The sequence below is a fragment of the Pleurodeles waltl genome, chromosome 5 (genome assembly GCF_031143425.1).
Source record: "Pleurodeles waltl isolate 20211129_DDA chromosome 5, aPleWal1.hap1.20221129, whole genome shotgun sequence".
In the NCBI taxonomy this organism is placed as follows: domain Eukaryota; kingdom Metazoa; phylum Chordata; class Amphibia; order Caudata; family Salamandridae; genus Pleurodeles; species Pleurodeles waltl.
The window spans coordinates 1,744,932,820-1,744,945,772 of record NC_090444.1 but is presented as its reverse complement, the minus strand read 5'-3'; positions in this window follow the sequence as shown (position 1 = coordinate 1,744,945,772).

Here is a 12,953-nt window from a genome sequence, read left to right as displayed (position 1 = left end):
AGGTTTGAATCCTTATAAACCCTTTTAGCTCTTCATCCTTCTGATGTCTATAAAATTAGTGCTACCGAGCTGCACAACAAAAAACCCAGCTGAGCCCACAGAGTGTGTTACTGAACATCCTGAAATCTGCACACTTCAAGTTTCAGGGAGGGTGACTCAGCCTTACTTTATTTCTGACCTTAGCTATTTGAGAGCCATTAAATGAGGCAATTGCTATTACTCACAGCGCTTAGAAATAAGAGGAGTGTGGAATGAAGCGCTCTATACACCAAGGTAATATGATTATTATAATGATGATGATAATTATTATATTATTATTTTATTGGGTTTTTTTTAAATATATATCACCTCCTGGTAGCTCAACGAAGCTTCCCCTTCACCCTTGAGGGTGAACATTTGAGGAACAAATATGCCTGTTGAGTTAATCGGATAACATTTGTTACAAACATATTTCACCACATGATTTTTTTCTTTTTACATTTCTTTGTTGTTTTCAAGGCCGGTACTACAGCTTATTAAAGCTGGCCATTCATTCATGCGTTTCTTCTTTGCAGTGACTTCTATGTTGTCTACTGTGCGGTTCATTTGATGCCACAGGATCCGGTCACATGGGTCTGTTGAGATACTCAGCTGGTCGGAGGCCGAAAAAAAAAATCACTCAGTATTCACATCCTTGGCGACGAGAAGAGCGCGGCGCGGAATTCATCAAGCATGGATTGAGAAGCAATTTTGATTCTCCCAATTTAAGTTAAGGCCAATTTTGCTCACTGCCTGAGGATGGGAAATATTAAGCCTTTGAAGGATACGGCTTAAGAAATCTCTGTTAGCAAGAAAATGTAATAGTCCCCACCAGAGGGTGAGAAGGTATTATCCGTAAAACCACTGACCACAGCTTGAAAAGGTGTTCATCTTTAAATCTACTGCTTGGTTGCTCGCCATTTAAATCCACACAACATGCAAAGGAGCTACCGTGTGGGCTAAAGAAATATGCAAATTTCCTAAAACGTACCTCAGCTACCTGTATTGACATAATTTTCAGTTATCTAGGATCCAACCCTTAGGTGCAAACCGCGCGAAGGCCCTTACTGAGTCGGGTCCAAGCAGGTCTGGCCGGCTGGCGGTCTGCAAGCTTTTAGCATGCACGATTAATAATTCACTAAGGATTTTTGCCATAGGCAGGTACTGTAGAAATTCCAGGTCTGAGAAGATATATGTCACAAAAGCCGAGAAACCCGCCGTGTTGATTCAAACTCTTTAACGATGCCGCGTGGCCCCTAATATGAAATGCTGTCTTCCCTGGAGCTTTTAATATTATTTAAGGAGTCCCTGCTGTGGTGCTGGTACTATATGTATCTGAATAAGAAAGTAACTGGCAGCCAATGCAATCGAGGGGGACAGTAAATCATAGCGGCTAGTCCTACAGTGCGTGTGGAGCGCCACACCTGACAGAGGACTATAGGAATTTCTTTTTAAGGGGTAAACAGCACCTTGATGCCCGACGGGTGATTAGCCGCGCTTTAAAAATCACTGATTGATTGATTGAGGGATAGTGGTGAAAGGACTGTCAGTTCCAGGGATGAAAATACATTTTTGCCTATGGTGCAGGTACTCAAACCGCTTCAAAAGGGCCAGACTTGTAGTTCCCACTATAATATGGCACTCTTTGCTGACTGCCTTATCTGACCTTATGGATATGAGGATAGCTGTAGTTAAGAACATCTTGGAGAATTTCGAATGGTGTCAATCAAAGATTATTAGCCAATCTCATTATGCAGACATGTAAATAGAGAAAGAAAGGGGTCTTTGTACAACACAGGTGCATGTTACTCTAAAGCTTGGATAAATGTGTAACATATGCATGCTTAATGTAGAAATGGGTTTCAAAGTATGTGCAGAAATACACACATGTACACACACACACACAGTTTGAACTAGATCATACAAGTGTCAACATCAGGGCAGTGCGCGCTCTACGGGCGACTAGAATGCAAAAACCCAGCACTTTCAAGATAACGTAATTTATGCATTGTGCTGATATGCTGTTGTTTAACTTTTTGCATTGCAGAGTTTAATCCTGAAGACTTATTTTCAAGGTGCTTATAAATACTGTTCATTTGCAATGTAATGCTGCAGGCTTTCAGAGTGTGTCAGGGTGTGGTCCCTTTCCAGGGCCTTCTAGAAGCTTTCCCTGCAGCATGCCTGGGTGTGGTCTGTGGGCTGGGCCAAGACTCTATATAAGGGAGCCAGCCCAACTCCACTGCTCACTATTCAGAGGTCCCGGTGTAGAGCAGAAGCAACTTACTGAGCTCCTGATCCGGAGGCCTACTTTGATCTTCCAGGCCTTGCCCTTTCACTTTGTTGGTGATTCTTGATCAGGGCGGTAAGATGGAGGTCGGGCTGGGCCCCCGATCCCGTTCTCAAAGGCTTTCGAGTTCTTGGGCCTAATTTGCATGATGAAATATTTTGGTTCTTGTGCGTGTGAATGTGCGCTTGGTGTTTTAATGGCATTTACATGCTGAACGCTCGAATCGGCAAGACGCGCGATTCATTGCTAGTGTACAACTCTTGATATTCACTATGTGCTACCATTTTATGGCATTTACAGGGTAGCATTCGAATCGGCAAGACGCACAATTAATTTCTTGTGCTTAATTCATGTTATTCATTGTGTGCTACGATTTCATGGCATTCACACGGTGGCATTCGAATCGGCAAGACGCGCAATTCCTTTCTTGTGCTTAATTCATGTTATTCATTGTATGCTACCATTTCATGGCATTCACATGGTGGCATTCGAATCGGCAAGACGCGCGATTCATTTCTTGAACTTAATTCATGTTATTCATTGTGCGCTACCATTTCACGGCATTCACATGGTGGCATTCGAATCGGCAAAACGTGCAATTCATTTCTTGTGCGTAATTTATGTTATTCATTGTACGCTACCATTTCATGGTATCCATATGGTGGCAGTCGAATCGGCAAGACGCGCGATTCATTTCTTGTGCTGAATTCATGTTATTCATTATACTCTACCATTTCATGGCATTCACATGGTAGCCTTCGAATCGGCAAGACGCGCGATTCATTCCTTGTGCTTAATTCATGAATATTCAGTGTGCGCTACCACTTCATGGCATTCGCAAGGTAGCATTCGAATCGGCAAAACGCGCGATTCATTTCTTGTGCTTAATTCATGATATTCATTGTGTGTTACCATTTCATGGCATTTACAAACTCTTGTGGAAATCTGCAATGTGCGTAATTCATGTTCCTGCATTCTAAGAAACTAAAGTGTTAGAATTCTAGATGTTATATTGTGTGTGTGCATAATAAGTCCCTTAAGTACTATTCCTATGGTGTTATAGAATTAATTCAGATTATTTTCTTGTCCTCATGCAAAAGACTATGCTTGAATTTGAAAACGTAATTCTAGAAGGTTCTGATGTTTTCTAATCCATGTGTAACATTTCATTGAGAGGTTCATTGAACAATTGTAATAATCCTTCTTGATTCCTTCACAGGTAACCAGACATCTTGAGGCCTAGCTATTTAGTCCATGCCTAAGTTATCTATGTTTCTAGTATGACAATGCTTAGAATCATAGTCTAGTAATGATTAATGTGATATAATCTTGATATTGTGTGTTTTAATCTTTTTGCTTCCTACAGGTCTCCTTCCCAGCTGTTCCCTACCTAATCTCCTTTACCCCACTTGGACTCTCTTAGACTCTGTGACATTCTAATCAGAGTATTGGAGCTGTCTTGTGGTGGAAGTATTTGGAACGTGCGCAGAGCCCAAGGATCTGGTGACTCTGACAGAATAGTGAGCCCACAAATTAATAATCCTCCTGGTTTGCGTATGTTCCCAGCATGGCCACATTGGACAAACTAGTCAAGGCTATCACGCAGCTCCAAGCAGAGGTGGTGTCATCAAAAGATATGGCAACTAGCCTAGCTGAGAGAGTGAGTCAGTTACAGGATAAGCTAGAAAAGAAGGAACAAAATCCCACAGGTGTGTCTTGGCCAGGCCCTTCTTCTCAGACTTCTGGAGGTAATCCAACAAACATTTCCCTCAATGTTCCTTCAGCCATTCCTTTAGCTCCTCCAGAACGTTTCTCAGGTGATCCCTTGAAATCGCAATCATTCCTGGTTCAAGTGGAATTACACTTCACCTGTCGACCACATACTTTCCCTGAAGCCCAGTCCAAAGTGGCTTTCTTGTTATCATACCTGACTGGGGTTGCAGCTACCTGGGCTATCCCTCTTGTGCGTAAAGACAGTCCCCTGCTTTACAACTGGAGAAATTTTGTTTGTGAGTTTGAACGAGTATTTGATCATAGAACTGTAACATTGTCGGCAGATCGTGAATTATTAGACTTACGACAAGGTAACCAAGACTTAGGGGGTCATTCTGACCCTGGCGGTAGACTACCGCCAGGCCAGCGACCGCAGATGCACCGCCAACAGGCTGGCGGTGCATCCATGGGCATTCTGACCGCGGCTGTACCGCCGCGGTCAGAAACGGAAAACCGGCGGTGTCCCGCCGGTTTCCCGCTGCCCTGGGGAATCCTCCATGGCGGCGCTGCAGGCAGCACCGCCATGGTGATTCCGACCCCCTTACCGCCAGCCTGGCTCTGGCGGTTTTGACCGCCAGAACCTGGCTGGCGGTAACGGGTGTCGCGGGGCCCCTGGGGGCCCCTGCAGTGCCCATGCCACTGGCATGGGCACTGCAGGGCCCCCCTAACAGGGCCCCACCAAGATTTTCAGTGTCTGCCAAGCAGACACTGAAAATTGCGACGGGTGCAACTGCACCCGTCGCACCCCTTCCACTCCGCCGGCTCCATTCGGAGCCGGCATCCTCATGGAAGGGGGTTTCCCGCTGGGCTGGCGGGTGGCCTCCTGGCGGTCGCCCGCCAGCCCAGCGGGAAACTCAGAATTACCGCGGCAGTCTTTTGACCGCGCAGCGGTATTCTGACGGCGGTACTTTGGCGGGCGGCCTCCGCCGCCCGCCAAGGTCAGAATGAGGCCCATAGTGTCATATTTAGCCAACTTTAATCGGCTGGTAGCCGAGACATCCTGGCCTGAAGAAAAGCAAGCGGCCTTGTTCTACAAGGGACTCAGAGAGGAGTTAAAAGATATTCTAGCTCAAATAGACCTGCAGCCTACAGACTGTCAAGACCTGATAAACCTAGTTTTGAGATTGAATCATCGTTTAGCAGAACGAAGGGGAACACGCAAAAAGACTGAAAAATAGTCCTGGCGTGTTCACGATGATAGAGAATCAAGAACTCAGAAAGAAAGAACGCCAGAACCTATGGAAATTGGAACAATCGGGAGACCTTTGACCAAAGAGGAAAAGGACCTACGTAGAAAGAATGGACAATGTCTTTATTGTGGGCACAAGGATCACTTCGCCAAAGAATGTCCAATCAAACCAAAGAACAAACGAGGTCCTGCCCAGAAAATTGCAGCCAATGCTCAAGTCGAGTCGGAAAACTAAAACACCCAAGATGTAAAGAAGGGTTGCTCTTGGGTGTTACCGTGGACCCTTCACAATCTAGACATCTCAAGCTGGGCATAAAAGTTCAAGTAAAGAAAAAGACTTATTTCAAGAAGGCTCTAGTAGATTCTGGGGCTACCGGGAGCTTAGTTGATGCCCAATTGGTTCGTGCAAGGGGGATCCCATGTATTGAAAAGAAGACTCCAGAAATAATGCAGGTAGTAGATGGAAAACTCTTGACTGGAGGTCCGGTAACTCTTCAGACTGTTCCCTTGTCGTTGATCTGTGAGGGTAAGAACCAAAGAAATAAACATAAAGAGAAAATCGTCCTTGACGTGATCCATGCTCCCCAGTATGGAATTATCCTTGGCTTGGAATTATCCTGGTTAACTCATCACAATCCTGAGATTAATTGGGCAGAATGAAAGGTCGTGTTCTCATCAGCACTATGTAAAGAACAATGCCTCCAAAAGTCTCAAGTATCAAAAGTCTGCAACTCCTACATAGCCACTGCCGCGGAGAAAGAAGTTAAATTGCCCAAACAGTATTCATCCTATGAAGATGTTTTTGATGAGAAAGAAGCAGAAACCTTGCCTCCTCATAGACCTTATGACTGACAAATTGATCTAATCCCAGGTGCGATACTCCCCAACTGTCGTGTATACGCCCTGTCAGAACATGAAAATCAACATTTACGAAAGTATCTAGATCAATTCTTGGAGAATGGTTTCATCTGCCCTTCAAAGTCTCCTGCAGCCTCTCCTTTGTTTTTTGTTCCGAAGGCGAATGGAGATCTTCAAACTTGTATCGACTATAGGGGTTTGAACAAGGTCTCCATCAAGAATAAATATCCCTTGCCCCTGATTCCGGTCTTACTGGAACAAGTAAAGAAAGCTAAAATCTACACAAAGCTCGATCTACGAGGCGCTCATCATTTGGTCAGAAGGAGAGAGGGCGACAAATGGAAAACAGTGTTCAAGACAAGATATGGCCTCTTTGAATACACCGTCATGCCTTTTGGTCTGTGTAATGCTCCAGCAGAATTTCAATTTTTCTTGAAAGACGTTCTTAGAGAGTACCTTGACATATTTGCCATAGTATACATCAATGACATTTTGATCTACTCTAACAATGAAAATGAACATGTACAACATGTCAAGAAAATTCTTGAAGCCCTTCACAAGTACCATTTATATTGCAAACTAACCAAGTGTGAGTTTCATGTTACCACAGTTGAGTTTTTAGGGGTTATTCTTACCCTTCAAGGTATGGTGATGGCAGAGAAGAAAGTACAAGCCGTATCTGATTGGCCCACCCCAAAAACTGTTCATGATGTACAATGTTTCCTGGGGTTTGCAAATTTTTACCAGAGGTTCAGAAATCATTTTTCACAGACAGTGGCCCCAATCACTAAACTATTAAGAAAGAAAGAAAAATGTGTATGTTCCCCAGAAGCTGATCAAGCCTTTTCAACTTTGAAGGAAGCTTTTTCCATAGCCCCAGTCTTGACTCACCCTGATGCGGACCACCCCTTCATAGTGGAAGTTGATGCTTCAGATGTGGCAATAGGTGCAGTCTTGTCACAACGAAGTAAAGACACTGGCCAACTTCATCCTGTAGCTTACATGTCTCGGAAACTGAACGAAGCCGAACAAAACTATGTCATTGCTGAAAAAGAGCTTCTGGCGATTTGTGATGCCTTTAAAGAATGGAGACATCATTTGTTGGGTGCCAAATATACTGTCACAGTATATACTGATCATCGCATTCTCCAGTTCATGAGTTCCACCAGACTTTTGACTCCTCTGCAATTACACTGGATGCTGTTTTTTGCCAAATTTGATTTTGTGGTAACTTTCCGTCCTGGTAAAGACAATCGCAAAGCTGACGCCTTGTCCCACCAAGAGTCTACCACGTTGCCTGCAGTTCAAACCTCCAGAGCTATCATTGCTCCAGACAAAGTCCTATGCATCATAAAAACTGAAGATTTCTTTGAAGACATCCATAATTCATTCATGTTGGAAAATGGGTTATTGGTAGGGCAGGTAGGTACCTACACCTAGCAACAAGCCACTAACCTCCACATAGGTACAGTTAGGTCTCAGTAAATTAATCCCAGCTCAACCCTTGGTAGCTTGGCAAAAAGCGTCAAGGCTTAACTTAGGAGACAAAGTGTAAAGCATTCAAATATCACAAAACAGTAATTAAATAAAACACAGGAAACAGTTTAAAAATCCAAAACCAATTTATAAAAATAGTTTATATTTTTATCTTTAAAATGACACAAAAACGATTAAAATCGGTTCAGGGGAACCGGAGATATGAATTTTTAAAGAATTATTACTTTTCTAGCGCTTAGAAACAAAAAGCGCCAATCGGGTCATCTGGTTGCACCTCGACCGGGGCAAAGTCAAACTTTCAGGCCGACCGCGATGGAGCCCTGCTCGGCTACAGGTCACGGGAGGCCTCGGTTAAAAAGTTACCTTCTGACTTAGTCTTTATTTTGAAGTTTTTCTTCACCGGGACGAACCTGCCAGTTGAATCCGACCTCCTGGAGCCCTTGTCCGGATACGCGATGTGGGTTTCCTCGGTGGAGACTTTTACCTTCGGACTTAGTCGTTTTTTCGAGATGAAAATCCTTCGACCGGGGTAAACCTGGATCTTGATCCGACGTCCATGGAGCCCTTCTCGGATACGATGGCTGGGAGGTCCCGGTCAACTTTTTACGTTCGGACTTAGTCTCTTTTTTGGATGTTTTTCTTTACCGCGACGAACCACGAAGTCAGGCCGGGTCACGGTTGAGGCAAGCCGGCTAGAATTTCCGCGGCGGGTCGGTCCCTCTCTTGAGCTTTTTTCCAAAAATTCTCAAATCTTTTCCAAACTTCTGGGGCTTCACCCAGATGTTCTTTTAAGGTTCTTTTGGGGTCCACAGCTCACCCCAAGGGTCCAGAAGTTCTGTGATGGTCCTTGGGGGGTGCGGACTTCAACTCCCAGAATGCACCTGGCGCAAACTCCTTTTTGGCCACTGGACAGTGGTCAGCTGGTCGCTTTCTTCAGGAGTTGGTGCAGGGGACTCTGGTTTAGCAATTTTTCACCTGTAGCAAACAGGGAGTCCCTCCTTGAACCAATTGAAGCCAGGCAAAGTCCTTCTTGTGGTGAAGCCCAAGTGTGCAGCTGGTGCAGTCCTTCTGAGTGCAGGGTCCAGGTGCAGGCCAGGGGTCCAGCAGGGCAGTCCTTCTTCTTCTTTAGTTCCTTTCTTGTTGAATTCTGGAGGGGATCTGAGGCGTGGGTGCAGGTCTGCCAGTTTTATCCTTGCTCCTGGGTGAAAAGCAGGGGGGCCCTGGTTCTCCAATCAGGGACAGGGTCGTCCCCCTGTGATGACCACTTCCTGGGAAGTGTGGCAAAAATCCATCCCAGAAGGCAACAGTCTCTAAAAATCCAACATGGATGAATCTGATTTTTGGAGGTTACATCTGGCTGAGCCCACCCACTGGTGTGGCTAAAAATCATAAACACACCCCTCTCCTGCCCTCTCCTAATCTAATCAAGGGGGCACCTAATTGTCTGGGGTTGCAGGATGTGGGGGTGTTGCTGGGTGCTCCAAATGTCCTTCTCTGCCTTTGAAGACCAGTTTGGCAGCCCTCCCCCTTCCTGCCTCACCATCTGCTGGGGGGAGATTCTCTCCCCCAAGCACATTCCTTTGTGTGAAGTCAGGCCACTTCACACCTCATCAAGGCAGCCTGGCAGAAGCTGCTGCAGGCTGGCCAATCACAGCACAGCAGCAAAAACAATGCAGAGCTGAAATGGGCAACTTTTTAGGTAAAGTCTAAACTTTTTACCTGAACTAGTTATATTAAATCCAACAACTGGAAGTTGTAGGATTTATTACAACAATTAATTTGATACCAAATTCTTGGTATGCAACATTTAAGGAGACTTTAAAATTTAAAATAAAGTCTGCCCATTCTAGCCTATGAAGGCCATTTACTTCAATGAGGGAAAAACGAATTTGCCTGTTTTTACCTCACCAGGGCTTATAAATCTATTTTTATAAAGTCCCTGCTTATAGTTACATGGCACTCAGCCCTAGGGGCACATAGGGCACACCTTAGGGGTGACTTATATGTAAAAATAAGGTAGTTTAAGACTTTGGATGTACCTTTAATTCCAAAGTCGAATTTGCATATAACTTTAATTTAAAAGCAGCCAGCAAGGCAGACTTGCTTTTAAAATGACACTGGGAACCTCAGCAATGCACCTAGGTGTGCACCACCTATGCTGTGGTCCCTAAACCTACATGCCCTACCATATACTAGGGACTTATAGGTAGGTTAACTTAGCCAATTATAATTAGCCTAATTTGCATATCCATTTTACACAGAGCACAGGCCCTGGGACTGGTTAGCAGTACCCAGGGCACCATCAAAGTCAGGAAAACACCAGCAAAAAGAGGAAAATGGGGGCAAAAAGTTATGGGGCCTCTGCAATCAGCCCTGTTTCCTCACACAACCCCCCCCCAGCCCACACGCCCAGGAGACTCAGCCCAACCCTGGGAGAGTCTTCCTGGCTTGTTAGGCGATGAAGACAGTGAAGAAAACTGGCTGTCCCTTTGCAGGGCCTACTCTGCCTTATATCCTCCTGTCAGGGTCACTCCCTATGGGTAGTGAAGCCATCCCAACAGTAAAAGGACCCAACTCAAACTGAAACTTTCCTCTAGGGGGGTCTTCCTCCTTTCTCTCTGCCAACTTGGGTAGTGAGGTGCCCACCTCCCCTACTCCAAACTTTGCTAGGGCAACACCTAGCTTACCCAAAGAGGTCACCCAACACTTGAGCAACCCCACCATGACCAACAGGGTCAGGGGGCCTACTTTGCTATTGGCCCTGGGGTCTGCCTACCAGGCCAAGTACAGTGCTGCCTGGAAGGCTAGCACCCAGCAGAGGCTACTGACAGCTGTCAGTACCCAGAACCACACCCTAAGCTCTCCACTGACAGGTGGCTGAGCTGCTTTAGGGGCATGTTTGGGGTCCTGGCACCCCTCTTGCTGTCTAGAGTGGGGGGCTACCACCTCCTGTGGCAGACACCCTCCTTCCACTCTCCCTTCTGTCAGTGCAGGGGCAACACCTTGCATCTGGACAGCTGCCTGACTACTCAGGACTTCCTTGGGGTCAGGTGAGGCCTCACCAGTGCCAACTCTGGGCTCCCCCCTTACTGGGGCAGAAGGCCCTTGGCTCCCTGGAACTCTCTTTAAGAGTGGCCTACCCTTCCTTTTCTTCTTTCCTTTTCTTGGGGACCCCTGTCTCCTAACTGTAGGGACTGACTCCCCAGGACTTTGGGTTGGGGGGGGCGCCTTGGGCGACCACCCCATCTGTGACCAGACTCACCTCTGGGAGTTCATTGCCCAGGATACAATCTAGGGGAAGGTCAGCACTGACTACCACCCTAATCCAGTCAAGGATACCCTCCCTCTCTAGGGGCACTATGGCTACAGGTTTGGAGGTGACCTCCCCTGTGGCTATCCTGACTTTCTTTGTCTTTCCTGGGACATACATGTCTGGGGTCACTAACCGGTCACTCACTATAGTGTGACTGGCACAGGTGTCCCTCAGGCCAGTGGTAGGGATCCCATTCACTTGAATGTGGTGGAAGTGCCTACTCCCACCCTCAGGGATCACCAGCTTACCATCTGGTCCTGTCTCCCAGCTAAATGCTAGGAGGACTTCATCATCTGAGGAATCCTCCTCTATGGCTACACTGGACAGCCCAGTGCTAACCACCTTCTTTGGACAGGCTGCATCTCCTCTGAAGTGACCTGTCTTCTGACAGTCAAAGCAAGCCCTACTGTCCAAGAGCTTTTTTAACCCTGGGTCTAACTGTCTCTGCTGGTCAGAGTGGGAGTGGGATTTACTCTCCTCCTTCTTAGGGTTCTGGGGTACAGAGGGAGTCTCTGTGGTGGGCTTACCACCTCCCTCCTTAGGTTTTTGGGGACCTGTCCCCCCCTTCTTGGAGTCTCCCCCCTGGGACTTGACAACCACCCTGGTTCTCAACCACTCATCAGCTGCCTCCCCTAGTTCTCTAGGGTTGGTCTGCTTAGAGTCCACTAGATGCTGGCGTAACCTTTCTTGGGTACAATTGGTCAAGATGTGCTCTCTCATGATCAGATTGTATAACCCCTCATAAGTATCTACTTTGTTACCAATAATCCAGCCCTCTAGTGCCTTTAGTGAAATGTCCACAAAGTCAACCCAAGACTGGGTACTGACCTTCTGGGTGTCCCTGAACTTCATTCTATATTGCTCTGGGGTCAGACCAAACTTCTTGGCTAAGCACCTTTTCATACTAGGGTATGAATCTGCCTCCTCCCCCCTTAAGGTCAGAAGCCTATCCCTCCCTGAGTTGGGGACCAACTCCCACAAGAGGGAACCCCAGTATTGAGGCCTAACCCTTCTCATTTGGAGTGCCCTCTCACAGGCTCCCAGCCATTTATCTATGTCATCCCCCTCTACATAAGCAGGAACTACCCCCTTGGGTAACCTGGGGCAAACGCCCCCACCCATGGACACCTCAGCTTCTTTATCGCTGCTTCCATCTCTTTTCTCTTTGTATGCCCACTTTTTCTTTTCTAGGGCCAGCTTCTCTGCTTCCAAAGCTATGTATGCTAGCTGGGCCTCCAGCTCTCTTTCTCTGATGGATGGGTTCTCTCCTCCTGAAAGGACCCCCTTCCCACCACTAGCTTTGGGTCTGCCCCTAGTGACTGTATTTACTGAGGACCGTTCTTCCTCATCCTCACTTAGGCTCAGATGCCTTCCCTCCCCTGAGTGGTTAGAGCTTGCATCCTCCCTTCTTTCTCCCTCCTCTGGAGCTTCTTCTGACTCTACCTCTTGGGCCTCAGCCCATGCTGTCAGGGATGTGATCAGGATTTGCTTCCTGGGATCAGTGGTTGCAGGCAACCCTCTTTCAATACACAACCCCCTAAGCTGGACTACTGTCAGTGTGGGTAGGCTAGCCAGATCAAGCTCCATGGTTCCCTAGTTTTGTGTCAACAAAAACTTTTTGCAAAAATTGGAAACAAGAATTTAGAAAAATTACACAAATTCAATAATTGAAATTAATCCAAATTAAAAATTAAAAACAATTTTTGCACTAGGACAAGTTAAAGGATTTTTAATTTGTTTTACCTAAAACTGTAACGTGATATTGAACACAAGTACAGGATCCCGTCGCTGCTTCCAATTATGTTGGGAAATGGGTTATTGGTAGGGCAGGTAGGTACCTACACCTAGCAACAAGCCACTAACCTCCACATAGGTACAGTTAGGTCTCAGTAAATTAATCCCAGCTCAACCCTTGGTAGCTTGGCAACGAGCGTCAAGGCTTAACTTAGGAGACAAAGTGTAAAGCATTCAAATATCACAAAACAGTAATTAAATAAAACACAGGAAACAGTTTAAAA